A 23,761-nucleotide genomic window follows, 5' to 3' on the forward strand; every position below is an offset into this window, starting at 1 on the left:
CTTTCTGTGTTGTAAGCAGAATTCTCTTTCTTTTCTTTCTTTCTGATGCCTATTTTAAATCCAATATTTAAATACATACTGAATGCATCACTCTTGGTGTTAAATTAAGAGACTTGAGATTTAACGATGGAGCTGGAGCAGTGCAATCCCCTGAATACTGAATACACTGCAAATGTTGATTTTCAAAACAGTCAAATCTGCCTAATGTCTGGGAAATTGCTCCATTTTTTTATTTTATACACAAAAAGTCACATTTGTAGAAGAAATACCAAAGTTTGTCTTCATAATATTCACTTCAAGTTTAGTAGTTGTAGTATTTGCTTGCGATTGGTACAACCTTCTTAGATTTTGACCAGTTTTGTCTACTTTTAAACTACATTACAATCAGAAAGTGGCTAGAGAAATTTAGACCAATGTAAGAATATTTTGGCTTATTTCTAGTCAGGCTGTCTTTACAGTTCGCATGTTTCCCGTAGTTTCTGGACGGGTTCCAATAAAGCGATTGCGAAACAATTACCCCATCTGGCTGTTATAGAACTGCTAAAACTGCTAAAACAACAGATTTAATCGTGGCTTAAGAGGAGACGTTTGCACAGCACTGTACTTCACAGCGTGTCCACATCTGAGTGCAGGTTTTAAAAGCAGCTGCAGTCTCACATGTAGTGACTTCTACCATAAAACATCCGTATCATGTTCCACAAACAGCCTGGCCTTTCCACCATAACTGATTCCTGGGCTTCTCGGTTCTTCCTGTTCTAAGCACCACTCCCCTCACTTGTGCTATCTTCTCATCATGCTGCAGGCAACTAAACACATCCTTTGTTTTGGGTCTTAGAGATGCCGTAAAAAAAAAGCAGACTTTGTTCAGAGCTCTCTCTCTCTCTCTCTCTCTCTCTCTCGCTCTGTGTCTCTCCTCCCTCCCTCCCTCATTCATTCCACCCAGCCAGCAGATGGTTAATGATTCATGGACGGGGTGAACACGTGCTATTGTAGCTCGACTCTGTGGACTTGCAGCGAGAGCAGGGTGACACGCTGTGTTTTGTTTAGAGCTCCAGCGATAAGAGTCTGTGTGAAAGACTGACAGCAGAAGATAGTTTGTTTCAACTCTCTCTTGCTCCTTAAAGCGTTTATGTCAACTTTTCCCTTAATAAAAGAATCCCAATGAAACAGCAGCGGATTTCAACATAGCCTTAAAAATAAGTCATGTACTCTTAAGTAAGGGGTCACAAACTCAGATGACCTATGAGCCACTGAATGTCTAGTTTTAGTCAGCATGGAGCCGGTCAAGTGAAACAACGTCTAAATTCTAATATTTATAATCATATTTACCCTTAAATTCAAAATATCGTTCCATATATTGTTTTGATATGGAACAATTTAAACATATTTATGATGCAAAATGAATGTATTAATTTAAAAAACTCATTATAATGAACAGTTAGGCTTTAACTGTTCATAGTTAAAGGTTGAGTTGGAAATCTTTTTTTTTTTCGAGTGGGCTACATTTTGAATTCAAAAGTCCAAGCCCCCTTTCTTCGCTCCAAAGCTCCGCCTCCAGAGGACAGGAACGTGCAACGAGCACAGATTCACGAGCGCTGTGCAGCATCGGTGACCTTTGGTACTTTTTTTACACGTGATGCCGAAAAAACAACAAATACTCTCAAAACATCACATTCATTCATTCACTCATTCATTTTTGTGACAAAGCATTAATTAATAGGTTATAATCGGGTTGTGAAGAGGATACTAAGCAATACAATAAAACATGCTCCAGAAAATGATCTCCCACCCTACCTTTAAGGTTAGGGATAAGGCTTTTTTTTAGACTGTCCAAATAAATGGTCGTCAATGCAGAGTCCTAAGAAGACCATCTGTCTGTCTCTGTGTGTGTGTGTGTGTGTGTGGGGGTGTGTGTGTGTATGTGTGTGTGCACGCGTAGGAGAGAGAACAAGGGACGTGTTTATCTTTGTCTTTAAAAGTCAAAGCAGTAATCATTGACTTCAGCCTCAGCTTTTGTCGCGCAGCTCTTTATTTTCTGTCTTGTTTCTCGTCGTCATTAAAACACAATCAGATAATACAACAACCCTCCCCCCCCTCCAACCCCCACCACCCACCACCCTCACCCTTCCTCTGCTGCTCTATCTCAGCCCGCATCTCACCCTCTCTCCCTTCATGCTCCGCCTCCCTAAACTTAACACCCCAGGGATGCACCTCTTCTCAGGTTACACTCGTCCATCCCTCCATCTACCACCACAACCACAGCCATTCATTCGGGGGGGGGGGGGGGGTTAGAGAAAAGAGAAGAGGGGAAAAAAGGGAAAAGAGAGTGGAGCAGCTGCCTATTATAACACACTGAAAGCACTTCTGCTCAACAGAAACCCACAAGGTGACAGTTTGTTGAATGGAGACGCAATCGTTCTCCATCCACTCCTTCCTGCAGCCGACAGACAATGAAGGGAGGTGATTAAACATGGGTTTGCAGCAGGACACACACGCACACACGTTTGTGCAGCTATTCTTCTGAGGACACTTTGTTGATTTCCATTCATTTGGACAACCTAAACAAAGTGTCCTCCCTAACCATTACCTCTAACTCTAAGCCCTAAACTTAACCATCCTGAGGGTCATGGGGGACTGGGGGACCCACCAATCCCAGCTCACATAGGCTAACCCTTGACAGGTTGTTAGACCATCACAGGGCCAACAGGCAGAGATAATCAACCATTTATCCATTTATTCTGTAAGTGTTTGGACTGTGAGAGGAAACTGAAGAACTGAAGAACATGCAAACTCCACACAGACAGGTCCTCGGTCAGACCGGGTTCCCTTCTTGCTGTGAGACAACAGTGCTCGCCACTATCCCGCTGTGTGGTCCCTAAACTTCCTTCAGTTCCTCAGAAAAAAGGTCCAGGACCAGGTTTTGGTCTCAATGAGGACTACTGGTCCTGTCTCTCTCTCTCTCCCTCTCACACACAGACATGCGTTTGCACTGCTATTCTTCTAAGGACACCGACTTCCATTCATTTGACGACCAAAACACAGCGTTTATCCCTACCCTTAACCAATTCAAATCTTCCTCGGAAATGAGGTTCTGCCTCATTAGGACCAGGTTTTGGTTTCCAAGCATGAGTGTCTATAACCAAAAAAAAGGTAACAAATACAAACACACACTTTTCTCTGCTGTCTCAATCTAAAAACAGCGTAACATAAAGTGGAGTCTCTCATGTGCATTAAAAAACAACAGTAAAGCCAAGAAAAGAGGTCACATTCGAGTCTCTCAACACTTTCACTCATCCCTGAGAGCAAACGAGCCACACACACACTCTCACACACACACTCTCCTCATCCATGGGCGGCTGACATTACTCCCATTCCACGCATTTGTGAGCAGACGACTCAGTGGGAAGGAAATTCAAAGAATTCACTCTCAACCTGAACGAAATAGTGTTTTTTTGTGTGTGTATAAGAGGTGAACGACCGTCATCTCACACTAACCAGTTCATGTCAGATCAGTTCTTTTTTCATATATATATGTATATATATATATATATGTATATAAATAAAAACATGCATATGTGTGTATATATATATATACAGTATATATATACATACATATATATGTATGTATGTATATGTATATATATATATATATATATATATATATATATATATATATATATATATGTATATGTATAAATGCTTGTTTTTAAACAACTAGTCTTTGTAAAAAACAAAAAATGTAGTGGAGTAAAGGCATCACGAGCAGAGACTAGAGTCACACTTCCTGTGTGTGTGTGTGTGTGTGGCGTCGCCTGTCTTTGTTTTCGCAGCGTGACAAACACGTGTTCATGTTAGTGCACATCACTCTCCCTGTGACACCGTTGACCCCTCGCACATTCTCACAGCGAGATGAGACGATGCATGCTAAATGGAGTCGTGACGCAAAATACGATAAGATAACATTTTATGATCACAGCACTTCTCTTCTAATTTGTCGTCTCCAAAGGTGCACTTTGTGCCACATTCATGGCAACAGAAACAAAGCATGCACACAAACAACACAAGGGAAAAATAGCCTGCATGCACACACACTTATCGCATTACACATAGTATAACTGTTATTGCTGTAAACGTGACACCGGGACCATGAAAAAATACAAAAACAAGATAAGGTTTCCTCAGGTCTTATCCACACAGAAACTTTTTCTTTTGTCTTTTTTAAAAAAAACAACAACAAAAAAACAGTTTTACATTTCAAGAAATGTTTTCAAACCTCCAAAATAACCCTAAACACTGTAGTACATATGCCAGGCCTGTGTGTGGCGCTGTGAGGCTGATACAGAAATACACAAAAGATGGAGAAGAAGATGATGAGCATATACATATATATATATATATATATATATATATATATATATATATATATATGTGTATATATATATATATATATATATATATATATATATGAACATGTTAATTCATGTTTTAACACCTTCAAAGTTTTAATTCCTTTAAATACAGTATTCAAGGGTTTCTAAAGCTACTGGTAACGTCTTAAGACTGAAGTACCTAACCTTTCTTCACCTTAATTAATGCTCCTTGTTACTTGATAATAAACATTTGTGGAATATTACTCATAATAAAGAGTAATATTGGTTAATCAAAGGAAGTGTGAGTTTCAAGTTTTGTGCCAAGTTTCATAAGATTTTGCAAAGTCATGAAACACAACATGGCCGACTTCCTGTTGCGTGAGCTGGGGGCTCACAATCGGCTCATATACTCACACTTAAAAACACCTGAACTATCATGTTAAGCACAGCTGGGTGGATAGTGACGTACACTGTATATGCTGTGGGTGCAGGTTGTAGGAGGATATTATTAAACATAAAAGTGAGGTGTACAGCTGCTGAACCACTGCTGCCAGGTGCACTTGACTGTGAGTAATAGACGTTTCATTTCGTAATTGTTTGTACGCCACTCTGTTGTGTTTTTGCACAGAGCTGCACATATTGTCAATGACGTGCTGTAATGAGTCAGTGAGCTGCAGAGAAGCAAGTGCTGAAGAAACATTCCTGAAAACGTGACGAACAGGAAAAACACAACAAGCTCCTCCTGTTCGGCCACTGTGTGAGGAGCACCTGCCTTCTTTACTCTCGGGTCAGGTTTAAACGCAGGCATGTCTGCAGTAAATCCACTATAAAACACATCCGAGTCCCAAGTCTTCATTTTATTGTGTTTTCACCCAGGTCTGACCCAGGTTAACTGTCAACAGTGGAAGGGAACAGGAGCAAATCCTGTACCAGGTCATGTCAGACGTTGTGTTGTTGTGTTTGGAGCAGGGAGCAGCTCTGGAACAGGATTCAAATTACAATGAGAAAACATCTGTGGTTTATGGCAGTCTGGGATGGTGCAGTGTTTGCCACACCCTGGCTTTAGTTTCGTACAAAGCTGCGAGGTAGAACAAAAATAAAGTTCCCTCAAGTATTCTTTGTCTTTTCACACCAGCCTGTTCCATCGCAGGATTTTTCACCAGACCCTTTGGGCAACAGTTGTGCACAATTATTGTATTCTAATGTCTGACGGGGGTAAATGTGACCTGGAACAGTGAACAAGACGATCACAACAAACTCAAAGGTTAAAATCTAGTCCTGTATGAAATGAGACTAGATTTGATATGATTTGAGATGAGATAGATAGATAGATAGATAGATAGATAGATAGATAACTCAACTTTTAGCTAATGTTTTGCTAACCTGAAACTGTCCTTTAGCTCTAGATAGATAGATGGATATGTTAATCTCATCTTTTAGCTAATGTTTTGCTAACCTGAAACTGTCCTTTAGCTCTAGATAGATAGATGGATATGTTAATCTCATCTTTTAGCTAATGTTTGGCTAATTTAAAGCTATCTTTTAGCTTTATTCTAGATAGATAGATAGATAGATAGATAGATAGATAGATAGATAACTCAACTTTTAGCTAATGTTTTGCTAACCTGAAACTGTCCTTTAGCTCTAGATAGATAGATGGATATGTTAATCTCATCTTTTAGCTAATGTTTGGCTAACTTAAAGCTATCTTTTAGCTTTATTCCAGATAGATAGATAGATAGATAGATAGATAGATAACTCAACTTTAGCTAATGTTTTGCTAACTTAAAACTGTCCTTTAGCTCTAGATAGATAGATGGATATGTTAATCTCATCTTTTAGCTAATGTTAAGCTAATTTAAAGCTATCTTTTAGCTTTATTCTAGATAGATAGATAGATAGATAGATAGATAGATAGATGTTAAACTAGTCTTTTAACTAACTAACTTAAAGCTATCCTTTAGCTAGATTGTAGATACATATATGTTAATCTAATTTTAAATACATTTTAGCTGACATTTGGGTAAGTTTAAACTATATTTTAGCTGTATGTTAATCTCATCTTTTTTTTTTGCTGTAATCTAGATAGGTAGACATTCCATTAAGTACCATTTTCCAACATGTTTATGTGTATTTTAAAGGTCAGGTTTTAGTCAACTAACATTATATAAATACACTGAGACTTACAGCATACTGAGATGACACTGCCGTATAATATAACCTTTGAGTCATCATTATAAAAAAAATACTGGAGGGATTTTTTTTCCTTCTCCATCTTTGAAACAGTTGATTGCTGTTATGCCATCATCATAAGTGTATTTTACATAACAGATTCTGCGTGAACCTCTTGAGCAGTAGTTGTTTGTTTTCTTCTCTTTCACAGAATGACTCAAAGGGAGTTTTGTTTTTGCTTTAATGTGTAATTGAACTGCAGGAAATAAAAGAAAAAAAAAACCCAGTGGCTGTGTATAAGTAACATCAACAGAAGAAAGAGAACATTCTACTTTCTACTGTCACATTTGATCAGCCGCCTTTGACGTGCATTATCCACACAGGTACAGGCTCTCCTCAGTCAGACAGATTCAGGGTTTGAACCCATCAGAGGTGGAGAAGAACAGACCGACCACCTGCTGCCTCTTTGAGCTGACCTGACGTCTGCCACCGACAGATGATGAGGCAGAGGCTTCGTGGCTCGAGGGCTCTCAGAAAGCACAGAATGGCTCCAGAAGAAAGAAAGGAGGGACTGTCTGAGACCGCTGGTCTTGACAGGGCTTTCATTGAGCAGCATCTGCTCTGTCACTGCTGTCTGTGTCCAGTTTGACTCAATGGGCCGTCATACTCAAGAGACCCTCACAGGAAAACAGGCCTTTGCTTTATGATTTTGCTAATAAACGGTTTCAAAGGGTGGCGACTCTGTGTGAGTACATTCACTTAATAGACTATGACATGATTACAAGATTGAGCTACTGAGGAATTAATGGGGAGTCACAATGGGCCCGAGCGTGCACGGCCATAAAAAGCAGACCCGTGACCAAAAAAGTCATCCGCTGGAGCGAGCGAATGAGATGTGGAGGATGTGTGTCCATACGACTGAGCCTGAGGACGACGTCCACAGCGACAGTGTTTTCACTGTGCAGTAAAATGCTCATTATGCTTCAAACTTGAGTGCTTGTCGGATCATCAAGCAGTATCTGATACCACCTTCCTAATGGTGGAGTCTGGATATGCTACATCTGACACAACCGTCTAATAACACTTCAATTAGGCCGAGTACACGGTGTGATGGGCTTATGTAACATTTCACTTTTCAAGATCTATATTATTGTTGGAGCTGCTACAATCCATTGTACCCTTTCTGAGGCAATTACTGTCTTTGCTGGCAGCTGTGTCAGGTGTAATAAGGCCATGAACCTCGAGCAGGAAAGAGAATGTTCGAACAAGTAGGCAAGAATCCCTCCACATTGATTTCTTTCACACACACACACACACACAAACTTGTTTTTACATCTTAGTGAGGACACCTCATAGATATAATGCCTTCCCTAGCCCCTTACCCTAACCATAACCATCACAACTAAGTGCCTAACCCTAACCTAAACCAGGTGTTAATCCTGAACATGCCCTTTAAAGTTGTGGAGCCCAGACAAAATGTCCCCACAAGGTCATAATGTCCTCACAAAGACAGGTTTTCTGGACCTCACAAAGATACAAATACAAATACACACACTTTTTTATTATACAGGGGCAGTGGGAAACTGCTTGACCGCAGTCCCTAGCCTGTGTGACCACATCCCATTTACCCACTCCCACTCCCTGTTCACCCCCCTCTCTACACATATGGTGCATTCCAGTTGTAGTAGGAGTGCCCCCTCAATTCGGATTACATAGATAAATATATCGTTCCATTCTGTGAAATATTGTCACAACTATTATTATTGCGATATTATGATGGAATCACCCACCCTGACTACTTTTTTCCCAAAAAAGTTGGACATTTTTTCCACATGACCAGCCCCTTCCTGATCAGATTAGACGTTTAGCGCCCCCCGGTCACCTGAGTTTGAGACCCTGGCTTTACCTAATGGCCTGTGATGATCCTGTTGAAGGAATGTCCCCTCAACTCAGATTCCCAACTTAGAACCCTGACATGGGATTCTAAGATGGAGATACTTCCACTTCTGTCTTCTTTGTTTGACAGTAAATCACTCATAGTATTGTTCGATTTTTATCCGTGCACATGTCGCTACACTGTCTGTGTTAGCAAATTCCTGCATCGAGCGCTATTATCGACTGGTGATGCTAACAATGTTTCCGTGGTTTCTTCCGACTTGTCAAGGAACACAGTTAGCTCAGAGGTGCCACTCCCTGACCTCCGATATAAGTCGAATGCACCGTGAACACAACACAGCTCCAAGACTGAGAACTTAATCAGTAAATTATGGGCCTGGAGACAAATCTTAATAAAAGTATTTATATAGGATTTAGTGAGTTTGCTCTGACTTTCTGAGTTGGAAATCAGAATTCCAACTGCAACTGGAACATACCATGAGTTGAAGTTACTTTTCGCAGAGTGTCTTCACTTGCTAATGTGGTAGCGTTTGATCTTATTATTCTTATTTAACTCTACATGCATGAGAGTGAACACAAACTGGGCAGCACTCATCTGAAAGGCTCTGTGGCACTCGAGCCCTTAACCTGTCCCAGGATTTGAACCCTCTGATAATGAGCCTTATATTCCCTTCCACATGTCCACGGGCTGTCCACGATGCGCGTGTGTCTTCCCATTTCTCAATTTATCACGATCTTCACACCTCATCATATGTACCCAGCGATTTTGTAATCATTCAAATTGAGCTGAAAACACTTTTTATGGTGTGGCGAAATCAGAGCACATTTTTAAATGCTCCGTGGGGACTGTAATTAACCACATAACCTGATTCTGCTGCATTTTGGCTGGTGATGTAAGTTTATTATGATCCCATTTTTCCATCCAAAGATCATGATATATGGTTGTTTCCCTTGTGAGTTTGTGTGTGTGTGTGCATGTCCTTGAACGTCTCTACCGAGCTCAGTTTTTTAACCTCAGCATTTATGAAACCTTGTTAATGGCCATGCCCCCTTGTAGTGGGAGTGAGCGCACAGGGACAGAGGGATTTTTGGGTAGAACATGTGAGTCTAGTCTGCCTGACAACGTTAGGAGATAAACACACGCACGCGCGTGTGTGTGTGTTTATGGTGTGGAAACAGGACTGCACGCTCATTGGTTTTGTTACTTTGCTGCTAAGAAAGGTCACATCCAGTCACGTCTCTTTACTTGTACCAGTAGATAGATTTGTTCTGCAGTTTTACGACAGAAATATCCTCTACCAACATTAAACACACTGCACATGTGACAAGTGCATGATGTGGAGCTGAGTTTATGTTCTGTTCTGTGGATTGTTCTGTGCTCTCTGGTTTGCTGGTGATGCCTTGAAGATCCAGAGCTTTGTATGTTGTGTCAGTTGATTATTCTGCCGTCATTAAGTCATACCTTGGGTATCCAGTAGGGGGAACTTGCATAAATAGAACTCCTCATTTCTACTACTCTAAATTACTTATACTGTACACTGCTGTGTTGCAGAGAGTGCTAGCAGCTGACTAGGACGATGCTAAAGCTAATCGCCTACCCGCTAACTTGGGACAGCGCTAATGCTAATGACCTAGTTCTAGTGTGTGACTGTCGTTTTCTATGAAACTTTGTTGAAGAGACATTCATGTTGGTTTAGTTTAGATTAGATGAGTCTTTATTGATCCCACACTGGGGAAATTCACATGTTGCAGCAGTTAAAGGACAGAGAATACAATAGAACACAATAGAATAGAAATAGAAGACAATAGAATACATTAGAACAAAAGTGCAACAACAAAATATATTGTCATAAATAACTTCACTCTAACAGAAAATAAATAAAAAATATATAACACATTACAGGACTAAAACATCATTTTGAGCTGTAATAAATAAGTGCAATGGTTTAAAAAAAACAAAAACATTAATAATCTGTTGTAATTCATGTGTTTGTGATCATTCATTTTAAAATACTACGTGAATAATTTACAAAAGGTTAAAAAGGGACACATGAAACTGGGCTGAATGTTTCTATACCTGGTTAAATAACATTAATTCCATTACTACATTACTACATGTTTAAGGTCACAAGTGACATAAATACACGCTAAAAAGGTAAAAAGAGTGAGATAAGAGTAGCTACAGGCTCCACTAAACAAGACTTAAAATACATGATGGTGGCCAACCATTTCCTTCTCCACTGATCCACAGGAGAATTGATAAAACTGTCATCTGCAAATGTGATGATTTTGCATTTTTATTCATTCAGTGGTTTCCTGTTTTATTTTGGTATTCATTCTGTTTTCTTGTTCCTCGTGTGTTTTCTTGTGGATTTTCGAAATGTCCTGATTCAGATTTTTTTTGTACTTTCGCTCTCATTCTACAGATGAATTTTCTGTGTACCGACCTTTGTTTTGGTCCAGTAAAGAGACTTGTGTTGTGCATCTATCTTGTCAATCTATAACTGTGCGAAAATAAAAGTAGAGAATAGATCATAATTAGCACTGAAATATGTAAAATAAAGCAGCTGTTCCCAGCCGCACCTGACAGACAGCACACGACATCTGCTGAGGTGCAGTTCATTTCCCAAAAGCTCTGTGTTTAGACACGCAGAGATGTTTATCACCTTGCTTCTCTCATAATGAGTAACACGGCAACCTCCACCTTTGCTGTCCCTCCCCTCACCATTCCTCTGTGTCTCCCTTTGTCCTCTACTCCTCTTCCCCCACCTTCTCCCTTTCTTACTTTTATTCCAGGCTATATTTTTATTACACATGGCCACGGTGAAGGTGACCACACTCAAGGACTGTGCACATCAGCAAAACGTTTCAGAGCTGGTATTAACATCCACGCTGAATAATCCAGTCACGAGAAAATCACGCTAAGTTCCTAAATGTGTCCTCAGAGGCACCAAAAACACACACAATTTGAGGACACGTGGTAACTCTTCTGTGCTTGCTTGAACGCAATCCATACTACGGACGCATTAGAGACTGCGTCCTCAGTTGATGTCCTCTGATCCGCTTTTTTTAATATACACCAATCAGCGCCCAGACATTGATTTATTTGTAGCCACTGCCACTGTTTATTCACCATGTATCACCATACACTTTCTTTTTTGTAATGGTTAGCAAGGACACTCATACTCACATATTTTTTCTTGCTGCAACGTTTCAGTCCAATGTTTGAAGGTCTAGGATGAAAGTTTGACTGAGAGCAAGAGAGAAATAAAGTAGAGCGAACCATTAGATATAACAGAACAAAAACTTCACAAAACAGGTGCGTTAAGACAAAAACTGAAAGCAAAGAAGACGCTCACAAACTGTCAGAACGTGCAGGAATACTTGCATTGCTGCAACATTTGCCAGATGAAGGTCTAGCACCAAATGTCACAGCAAGAAAAGTATTCTTGCAAGTTTGGGCAGTGTGTGAGAGTCTTCTCGCTCTGATTAAAATGTTATTTCATGATGTACACCGTGATGGAAACACAGCATTGGACTCAATTGATTTGCCTTGAAATAAAACACGACTATAAGCTCACGCTCCAAAGCTGCGTAGATGTGGTAGATTTACGGGAACATTTTCATGCTTAAGTTTTCAAATCTTCAAGTCAGATCAGAGCAGGGCCTTCATCACCGTGACCTCCACTGTGACCCTACAGTATTGAGCATTAGGAGTGAGCACAGGGAGACGAGAGGAACCAGAGAAAGCGACGGGAGGAGAACAGGAACTGAAAACCAATGAGCTCTGCGATACGCCAGCCTGAGATCGCCTTATTGAATTTGATGTCAAGCCCTTTAAGAGTGGAGACCCTGTAAGACAACCAGAGGATTAGATTGGCACCATGGCCTTAACTCATATGTCTGTCTTACCTCTTCGCCTCCTGTCTCTACCCATTTTCCATTCTGTTTGTTTTCCCGTATGTGTGTGTAGCTGCCAAATGGAGCCCGGTTCATGTATCCAGAGGCAATAAAGTGGAAGAAGGAAACAGTCGGTGCAAACGAAACAATGAGGCTGGCTGGCTTCATGCTTCCATGCAGCTGCCTGGGGAGGCTGAAATTGACAGGGCAGACAAATCGCAGTAGAAATAAGGGGAGAAATCAAAGGGAAATAACAGCAGCCGTATCTGTCTCCATCATGTTTGTGGAGCCAGAATTAAGTCCCCTAAGCCTGTTTTAGTGGTTGGTGCCCAGAGACGGTGGTTTATGTTTGTCTGCACGTGGAGTGTTGGGATGTCTCTTTATTGTTGTCCTCATTTGGGAATGATGAGCTGTGCTCCATTCACAAGCCTCACCAAATATTAAACAAATTAACATGTGCACAAAGAAAGAAGTGGATGATCCTGAATCACTCTTCTGTGCATCAGCACAACTTAATAATGGACTCAAATCACCATCCAGCATCTTGATTAAAAAAGGACAACACTGTCGGCAGCCACATTGATCGTCTGCACACCAAATAGCCAGTTGTTGATGTTTAGTGATCATTATGTGCAGTTAAGTGTTGATTAGGTGGTTTGGGTTTTAAATCCGCGCTGGAGCATCTGTTGAATGGAAAGGATTCAATGTGCTCAGACTAATCTGTGCAAACAAAACCGTTTTGTTTGCAGTGACAGTTAAATTAATGCCAACACTCTTGTACATGAGATTATAGACAGTTGTTTTTCAACAACATCCATCCATCGTCAACCGTTTATCCGAGATTGCGTCGTGGGGGTAGAAGCTCTAGCAGACAGTTCTCAGACTTCCCTTTTCAGGGCCACGTTGTCCAGCTGTGACTGGGGGATCCCAGATCCCATGTGCCAGGGAACACCTCCATAAAGGCCCTGGCATACTTACGAAGTACGTCGAGGCCAGGTCGAGGCTCGGATGACTATCCTTGGCGACTACTTCTTCTGTTGTCGAAATGTTTTTCCTGCTTGGTGAGGCTTATACTCCACCTACCAAGCGACTTTCGGTTCGCGTATGTGCTGTCCATGCACACCCAACACGCTCTGTATGTGCAGTTCCAAAATCTGGACTGCATGCACAGCCTACGCGGTACACGTTGATGGCGCAATTTGCGTAGCCAATGGACACCATGCGCGGACGTATACAAGGGCCTTAAGGAGGCGCCCTGGTGACATCCTTACCAGATACCCGAACCACCTCAACTGGCTCCATTCCACACAAAGGAGCTACTCTGAGTCTTTTCCCGGATGACTGAGCTTCTCATCCTATTTCTGGGTTTTCTCAGAAGGGTGGCTGGGGTCTCCCTTCTGAGAGAACCCATTTGTACCCACAGTCTTGTTCTTTTGGTCATGACCCATCACTCATTACCAAAGGTGAGGGTAGGAATGAAGAGCCTTTGCCTTTTGCCTTTTGGCTCAGCTGCCTTTTCATCACAACAGTGCAGCAGAGCGAACGCAACACCGCTCCATTGTTCCCTCAGTCGTGAACAACACCCCGAGATACTTAAACTCCTTCACTTGAGGCAAAGACCCATTCCCCACCTGGAGTAAGCAATCGGTTTCCTACTGAGAACCATGGATTTAGACGTGCTGATCCTCATCATCGGTGCCTCACACTCAGCCGTGTGTGTTGATGCCTTCATGACCGCATCGTCTGCAGTGATGCAATCCTCAACAAAACACACATGATTAAAGCTGAAAAAAGACGGCTTTCTAGCTCATACTTGCCGTTTTGATTGACAGAAAAATGACATGTTCCACTGCGGTAGGAAATTGCATTTTGGAATAAGTTCCAAGTGAATTTTGTCGAATGTTGAGAAATGCCTTCTGTCAGGATACTGCCAGGCTTCTCCAAATCTAATTTTAGACGTTTTAAGTCCTTTTTAATATCATCAATATCACTTTAAAGAATAGAATGGAGGATCATTTCCCCGCACTGCTGGTAAAAGTCCCTTTTCTACTGCTTTTTAAATGGCTTCATGTTCTGTGAACAGATTAGCCATAGTTATCAGATTGCTGACAAACAAAGCTGTGCATGCACGTTGGAGGAAGTTGTTGGATTCTATGTGTGTGCTACGGATGCCCAGCTGGCCATTTTTGACTCAGGCTTTGCAAATTGTTAACTGTATTTTATATGGGCATGTGAATTTCACCACCAAGACCCAGCTAATTTTCAATCCTGCCTTGTTTTCACTGTTAGTTTAATAATCACTGCTGTTTTAGAAACACAGTTGTGTTCCCTTTCAATTCAGCCAATTTTGACTTAACCAAAATCCTTTAAGGCTTTTGCATGTCACATAAATAGCACAAAATAATGATAATAATTTGGTGGTGATGTGTTTAATAAAGTGCCAAAGAACACTGCTGCACAATAACATTTCATGTATCACACAGTTAGAATGTGGTTTATTAATTAATTTGGTTATTTATTTACTTCTTTCATGTTGCTAAAACACACTGTGTGTATCTCACCAATTGGAAGTGAACTGAAAAAAAACAACAATAAAAAGGTGAAATATTGCTGAGCAAAACTCTGTTGCTGATGTAAATCATTAATGTGCAAGTGAAGAAAAAACAAACAGAGTGTGTCTGGAGAGCAAAAGCCTTTACTGTGACACAGTATTCCAGAGCGGATTAGTGCCTCATCCTGTTTGTCCTTGTTCCTTAAGTAGATCGAGGAGCAAGAGTCTCCAGGCAACTCAGAGGGAGGAAGCCAGTGACAGCGGCCTCCAGTCACAAGATCCACAGCTGATAAATGGCTGATCAGTCACTGAGACAGGGGCAAAGTCTGTGGGTCAACAGTGGCTGAGTGGAATACAAAGAGCAAAGAGAAGACACTCACTGTTTTTAAACCAACTATTCACCAAAGAACACTCTATCTGCTCTGGACACACACACACACACACACCAGCTACTACATTACACTATACTATAATACTATACCATACTATACTATACTATACTTGGTGTCCCACAATAAAATCGGTATGTCCTGATTGTGTCTCTGTGGACAACTGTGTCCTACACTAAGTCAAAGTGCAGTATGCTACTGTAGAGTCAAGACTGCACTATAATGTCCAACAAGACGCTACACTGTGGAATGCGACATAAAGGCTCCACCTAATATGACACATACAGACATGATAGTAATATGATATATTACATGAATAAGAGTCTACACTATAGTGTATCGTTGCTTGCAACAGCAGTATGGCAATCAACAACACAACATGTACTGTGCTGTGCTACTTTAAGGTATACAATGGCATAAGGCAGTGTGGTATAAATAAACATGGACACCTGTGCTACCTGCTGTTTGGTCTCGGTACATAATTTCCACTGGGCATGAGCTCAAAATTATAACTTCCTGGATGCTGGATACAAGATCTTAAGCCTCTTCTCTGTTGCTGTTGTTGTGCCGATTTAGTTAAAGTTAGTACCGGCTGCCTTTTTCAACACCTGGCGAGAATACATTTACTTAGCCTACACTGTGTTTCAGTGCAGCACATATTATTTGTGCTCTCATGCTTGCAAATTTTAACTTAATGCAATTAATGCAGTGTAAGTAGCATCTGCGGGTGCATAATGACAAAACTGCTATGACCAGAAGAGTTCAGAATAGGCATTTTCATTTTCATGGCGTCACAATTCACACATGAGTGAAAAAGAAACCATCGCTGGCAATGGAAGTGATGCTTATCACCTCCTTTTTTAAGTGTGTATTTCTGCTAATTTTAGTGTGAACGAGGTTTTACAAGGTTATTGGCAGAGAGAAGGTGTGTGTCATGGACCACAACACGGGATAATGTGATAATGTCAAAATTACAAAACAGTGAACAATGTTCAACTTAAATAGATTTCTATTCCCAATAAAAGAGAACTTCCCCCAAAAGAACTGCTTTACACAGAAATGACACAAACTCAATTAACTGACCTAACAAATGAGACAAACATATAAACTGGCTGATCAGACCATTTTTAAATGAGAGGGGTAACTAAGCACACAATAACTACAACCCAATTCAAAGACAACACAAATCCCCCCTTTGGTTCGGTCCAATGACTGGGCCTCTGTATTTAGCTAGGCTCCGCCCATAGCCAAATCTTTTGGCCAAACCAGGAAGAAGGACTAAACTTCAGGAGTAAACATTAAGCAAATAGACGTATAAAGTGTGAAAATAAGTGATAATAAGTAGAAAGTGATGAGAGTTTGAACATGAAGTAGAGTTCACTATTTACAACAGGACAGTGAACGCAACACACAGGCTAATGAAGCCGAATAAACCACCATGTTTGGATTATGTTACCAGTGGTTACAGTTCAACAAGAGTTAACTAAGAAGAACTGATGGTCGTTAACGGTGAGTCTGACATTTTATCGTACTCCGAAGTGCTTGTGATAACTCGTAAGGCGTGTGACTTGTGTGTATTTGTGTGTGTTCATGGAGCTAGTAGCTGCTAGCACCCGGCTGGATGCAATTATGCTAACTTTTGTCGTTTGTCATCTTAACACATGTCTGGTTCGTGTCAGGGTTTGGTCCATGTTCTCTTAGGCTTGTTTGGGAGCTGGACTCTACTTTTTATATGCTGTTTTAAAGTGCAGAGGTGTCAGTCTTGTGACACACAGGCCACATGTGCCCCCCATACTGTTTTTGTTTTTTAAGTACAGATTAGTTTTGCATCACAAACTATACATCAAGCCATTTTAAAACAAACCTACCTGTTGCTTTTTCCCCAAAAAATTTGACTTTGTGTTTTTAAATTAGAAACTCCTGACATAGCTTTTCTAGTCTTAACAAACACTCAAAGCTGCTTTACACTGCAGTTTTTTCATTCACCCATTCACACAGCACGACAATGTGCCACATTTTGTCTACCACATACATTATGGATAAAATTACACCAGCAGGGAATGTAATGACATTCTCAAATACATATACAGTACTTTAATATAGAGTTGGTCCCTTTTGCAGCTATAACAGCTTCTTGGAAGATTTTTCTATCTGAATTTGTGTCCATTCATTCTGTAAAGCATTGATGACGTCAGACACTGAAGTTGGACGGGAAATTCTTCCACACCAAACACAAACTGTTGCCACAAAGTTGGAAGCATAGCATTGTCCAAAATGTCTTGAAGTGTTAAGATGGTCCTTTGTTGGAGATAAGAGCCCAAAGCCTGATAGAAACACCTGAATTCAAACACTTTTGTCCATATAGTGTATCTTTCATACCAATTTACATAATGTGGGGTTAAGTGTGTTGCCTACATCAGCATGTCGGCTAGCGTAGCTGGGAATCGAACCCTCAACCTTCCAGTTGAAAGACGATCCACCTTTGTAGATCTTCCGACCACATCACACACGCCCGTCACGTATCATCAGACCGGTTCTCCTCTGCCGTGTTTTCCTTGTCTTGTTTTCCGTCTCTATAAATATTCAATGCGGAGCGATGGAAAATGAATTGTGCTCAGATGCCATCAGTCATCCCATGAATGTTTGTTTGGTTTATAAATATTACCCGTGTTCCTCAACCTGAACGTGCCGGAGTCAGAGCTGCTCTCATTGAACCAAATGGCTCTTTGAAAGGCCATTTCAAATCCTATTCTACCAATACTGGCACACACAGACATGATTGACTGTCACCTCACTTCCAAATATATATTCTGACTGCAAGCAGCACAACACACGCACACACACACACACAATAAGAGCGGTGGCGGGGCGCCACTCAGCCTTGCATCCCGTTGTGTCACTGCACGCTTCTAAATTATTCAGTGTCACTCAAATATTGATATGGAAATCACAGCTGACTGAAGTGACAGAGACCAGAGAGAAAGGCAGCAAAGAGCCACCGTCCTTTTATTTCCCCCTCTGCTCCATTTGACTGATACCTTTTGATGCAGCCGCAGCTGCTCGTCCTCACTTTGTGTCCATTTCACACAGGAAACTGTGACTTTAAAAAATGATTGCTGGTCGCAGAGGAGGACGGGGCAGAAAGAAAACCAACACCTTTGGGTTTGAGCACTTGATTATGAAGCGTGGCCTCAGCAAAAGATCTTGGAGTTAGCAGAGCAGCTTTCTGCTGCCGCACGTGTCTCCACACATAATATTGATCCTTCAGTCTGTGACTGTGATAACAGAATCAGCTGTTCCTTTTCACACCTCGTGGTTAAATTAATACAGACGCTGCAATTCTAACTGGTCAGAACATTCTCTCGTCATGAACCGTGGGTCACTCCTGGAGCTTTTCGTTCATTTGACATTTATTCAGTTTGGACTTTGTTGTTTTATGGTTTTTTTTTGTTGATCTTTCTAGTGTGTGTACGTGGTTTCAGTTTTACTAAATTTCCTGTTACCCTTCTTCAATTGTATCAATCAGTCGACCAAATAATCGTTATAATAATAAAATAATAGTAATTGGCTATTATTAACTACATATTATGTCTTTGCTTGGCGTTCACATATATAGTATGCAGCAGGAGATTGTCTGGGTCAGATGTCTTGACAACATGTGGAACATTTAGGGCAGGGGTCGGCAAGTAAATGTGGCTTGGGGCCAATTTTATTTTCTAAGCAAATGAGAAGTGAACAAAACATCACATCTTTTAACATATTTTCTTCTAATCTAAACTATTCAATCTTGTACAAAACTGGCATTTAAGAGATGTGTGGTTTAAAAAAAAAAAAGTAACTTGAATTTGCCACAGGCTGTTACTCGTGTCTTAAAACTGCTCTTTGACTCTGTTCACCTTTTGTCAGAATATATGTCAGTAAAGATGAGCAATGAATAATAAAAAAATAAAAAATAATAAAGTTAGATTTTTGAATTCATCGACTGGGCCGGACATTAATGCCGGCAGTCCAGTTTTGGTCCATGGGCCGCCAGTTACTTGCTGGACATTATCCAAAAAGATGAACTAGCTGGCAACTGCCTGAAATGAAATTCTTTTTCTAGCCTTGTTGACTTTTAGTTGCACAAATGTGGTTGATAGCGAAGATTTTAATATTGAACCATAACAACTGAACAACATGCCAATCTTCTGCTTAGGTACCGCTGCTTTTTGGTGGCAAGAGAGTGAATGAATGCCTAAGAATTGGTGGGACTATGATGAGGGGTGGCGTTTTTTTATTATCTGGGACAGAAACAGGGCTCCCAAACTTGGATAAAAAAGCAGATGATCCTGAACTTGCTCTCTTGTGTGTGTGACTCTTCCAGTAATGACCAATCAGTGGCTGGCAGTCTGTTGATGTCACATTTTAGTATCAGCTCAGCTTGTTTGGAACCTCATCATCATAGGTACCAAAAAAAGCACCAGGTACCAGGTTCCCTAATGGAAAAGCCAAAAAAAGCAAGTAGAGTTGAGCCGAGTCGTGCTAGGACTGTATAATGAAAAAGCGCCATATGTCTCTCCTTGAGTATTTACATGTTTGCCAGTTGTCATGGTTCGTATCTACTTGTAAGGCGTCATTCAACATTCCTAGTGTGACCGACCGGCTCTGATGCTTCTCTGAAGGTGGGTGGACAGTATTTTCCCTGAGTGGGAACCTGCCACTCATTCTCTACCTACTCCCTGGCTTTCATCCCAGTTCGATCATCTCCACAAGTACAGGACACTCAGGCGTTCATGAAGAACAGCAGCGGGCGGTTTTCTCAATAAAGCTCAGTCAGTAACACCCACGTGGATCATTTGTATTTCCAAACCGTCACATCTGTGGCTGAGGTGTCTGTCACTTTGCAGCAGCGCTCGGTGTGTGTGAAGGTATTGTGACGACACACTGTGTGGCTTTTAGTTACATAAAGCTCTTTCAAATATCGAGGTTTTCTTTGTACTGCTCTCAGCTATATACTATGCAAACAAACAGGCACACAGAGGACTGTGCAATCCAGACAGGCTTCGATTGGATAACAGCTTACATAATCAGACTGCCTGGGAAGAGCACAGCAGAGGGCATGAGGCAAAGACAGCCTGTGTCATACCAATGAGCTGCTTAGGGAACTAGTATTTCAGGAAAGATTCAGCCCGCTACATGGTGACAGCTCATGTTACATCTTGTGTACCAAACACTGCTGTTGCAGGTTATTGTTTCTCTTAAGAACCTGCCTCCCATTGTGACAATTTCACAATGCTCTCTTTGATAAGAGACACCTCCCAACAAACATATGGATTAGACAATGATACAGAGCGTCGACAGCCAGGTTAAAATGTGCTGTCAACAGGAAAGCAACAACAGGAGTGTTGCATTTATTCAAGCTGCGACCAGTTCCTTGTTTTTAAAATCATGACCTGCATATTTGCTCCGAGCCTGTTTCCTGCTCCTGCAGCCACTTAAAAAACAATGCAAAGTGAAACCATACACAGACATAAGTCCCAGCATGCAAACTCTGATGCAAATTGTAATCCCAGACTGAAGTTTATCCAGGAGCTCAGTAAAGATAAGTAAACTGCCTCTATATATTCCAGCAACTCATAGCTTCACCTCAAATTACTAAAAGCGTTGACAATGTATTATAATTGGGTATTTTAATTATTTTTATTATTGTCAAACAATGCAGGGTCGCTGGAGCCAATCCCATCTCACATAGTGTGAAAGGCAGGGTACATCTTGGACGGGTCAACAGTCCATCGCAGGGCCAACACACAGAGACAACAACAACTATTCATTCTCATCTCCACTGTCAGTTTAGAGTTTCCCATTTACCTCTGTATGTTTATGGACTATGGGAGGTAACCGGAGAACATGCAAACCCCATGCAGAAAGGCCCCACGGTCAGACCAGGTCACGAACCCAGGTCTTTTTGCTGCAAGGCAACAGTGCTTACCACTACTTCACCATGTGGCCTTTTGTCAGGCAGCAGCATTAGTGAGTGACTGTTGGATTCCATACATTCTCTAGTCCTAGTGCCGTTTCCTGAAAACATCTCTAATAATAATCCATCTGTTCATCTTCATCCACTTTATTCTCTACATGAGGGTTGTGGGATTAATCGAGTCATCGTTTGGTCCATGAAATGTCAGAAAATGGTGAAAAACGTTGATCAGTGTTTGGCAAATAATGAAGTTCTCAAACGTCTTGTTTTGTCCATAAAACCAAAAAGATTCAAGTTTTACTGATTTATTTGTTATATGAAGCAAAGAAACCAGGAAATATTCACACTTAAGTAGCTGAAAAATATGAAAACCTTTTTTTTTAGTTCTTTTAAAAAACACTCAAACCTATTATCAAAATAGTTGACAATTAATTTAATAATCGATTTATGCAACTGTCAGTAGCGGTAACAGGAAGTAGTAGATTCTTATTAAAAAAAACATGTTTTTATACAATCTGTCATTGTATTACTTAATTCTATGAAATCAAATTTGTGTTTGATGTCATTCTACATCTACGTGATACATAAGCGGCGACAGGAAGTAGTGTGTGCAGGACACATCGGGTAATGACACTTGGATTTTGTTCCAGTTAAAAACTTGCGTATAGCATTAATCTGATAAAATACAAGTTTGTCAGACTGACTCCTGGTAAAACCATGTGGTCAAAGAGACGACACAGGAACCAGTTTTATCTCTTCACTCCAGAATATTCCGTGTGTCAAAGGTCACTGTGAGCTCCTGACAGCAGCCAACAATCATCCCTGACAGTGTTTGTATGGACTTTTGTTAGTGTGACATGTTTACAAAGGGTTTTATTACACCGGTGGAGACCGGTCTTGTGCCACTTTGCTGCTGTCAAACTACAGACCTACAGGTCCATATTCTCAAATCATAGTCAGAATCTTGTGGAAGAGGTCATCTTGAGAACAAGCAGGAGAGGAAGTGTGTCATATTAGCTCCTCTTCAACATCATCCTTCGGTCAATCAAAGCTTTGCCTGTGTCAGCAGAGAAAAGCCCTGCTGAGACATCTGTGGAGCCACTAAACCCATGCTAATGACTGAAACAATCATCTGCAGTCCCGTGGTGTTGTCTTTGTCCCCTCTGTTACACTTCTGCCTCTGTCCTCCTCCTCTCAGCCGCACCCATCATCTCAATCCCTCTTTGTGTTCTGTAAAGACTTGAAGTGTGAACTGTGTGTGTTGAAGAGACCCTCTGTCTCTGTTTGTGTGTGTGCGTGCGTGTGCGCGTGCTAATGGCGTGTTCCATTTGTAGTCGGAACTCGGAATTTCCAAGGAGTTATATATTATTATTATAGGACATGTTGCTACACTGTTTGTGTTTGAGGTTGTTAGCGACTGGTTTTGCTTACAGTGGCTAGCAAGGGACACGTTTGTGTCCATGGTTTTTTCCGACTTCTTAAACTCGGACGTGACGACACTCCAAATCTCTGACTTCCGGGTTTCGCTGCAAATGGAACGTGACATAAAAAGCTGAAATTGTACTAAATCTAATTTCTCAAAATCAGAAATAACGCACCCAGATATTGTGATTCAGAGACAAATTACTTTAGCATATATACATTTAACTGGACCCAATTTGGCTAAGACTAAGACTATCTCCAGGCTTTTACCTGGAAGTGTTTTGAAATAAATGCTAAAGAATAAACATGCAAAATACATCATTCCAGGTTTTTAGCAGTGAATGCTTAACTTAAAGCTAACAAAAGCTCCAGTAATTCCATAATAATCATGATGTACACCAATTGATGAGAGAGAAGGAGACTTCTCTTCTCCTTCATGGAAAAATAACCAATCACATGGCTGTTGAAAGAGTGAGGGTGTTTCTATTGGCTGCTTTACGAATCACCTGCCTGTAGCAAAATGTGTTTAAGAGATGACATCTTGAGTCATCTCTTAAATCACTACACAGATTCCACTTGTGTAGTGATCAACACGCTTAGTATCTTGCATATTTTATTGCAATATCTTTGCATTCTCCAGAGTACCTTGATGGCAAGTTTACCCGATACTACAGATAATGTCCACGCCGGCTGTTTCTATACTCGTCGAAATCACCCTGAGGTTATTACAAGGCTTGGATATTCAGTCTTTCAGTTTCTGCTCAATGTCTTCTTTGTCCCCATGAGATAAAAATGCTGATTTTCTCTATGGAGTTTGGTTCGGGGGAGTGAGCGGTTTACAAATTACAGTTTCCTAATAGTGTCTTGGTGTCTTCATAGACACATTGAAGGGGCATGACACCATTTCCCTTCTCTGCTCACACTTGCTGTGTGACTGGGATGGACCAGCTGGTACAGGTACCATGTTTTGAATGGCTTATATTTTCCTTGTGAAATCTGAGTTGGATTCTTCCTCGTGAATCCACAATATACAGAAATCCCCGTGCTCTCCCTCATCCTTTTGGACACTCATGCATCCTGTTATCTGTGAAACTGCCTCAGACAT

General features: G+C 40.9%; 1 long non-coding RNA gene across 1 annotated transcript in view; it reads left to right on the plus strand.

Moving 5' to 3' along the window:
• Positions 1 to 7,216, plus strand: part of LOC131447365 (uncharacterized) — a 27,138-nt gene extending 19,922 nt beyond the window's left edge. Inside the window, exon 4 of the long non-coding RNA XR_009234029.1 lies at positions 6,926 to 7,216. This is a non-coding gene — a long non-coding RNA (uncharacterized LOC131447365). The remainder of the gene's footprint in view (positions 1 to 6,925) is intronic.
• The last annotated feature ends 16,545 nt before the right edge of the window (positions 7,217 to 23,761 follow it).

The sequence above is a fragment of the Solea solea genome, chromosome 20 (assembly GCF_958295425.1).
Source record: "Solea solea chromosome 20, fSolSol10.1, whole genome shotgun sequence".
Classification (NCBI taxonomy): Eukaryota; Metazoa; Chordata; class Actinopteri; order Pleuronectiformes; family Soleidae; genus Solea; species Solea solea.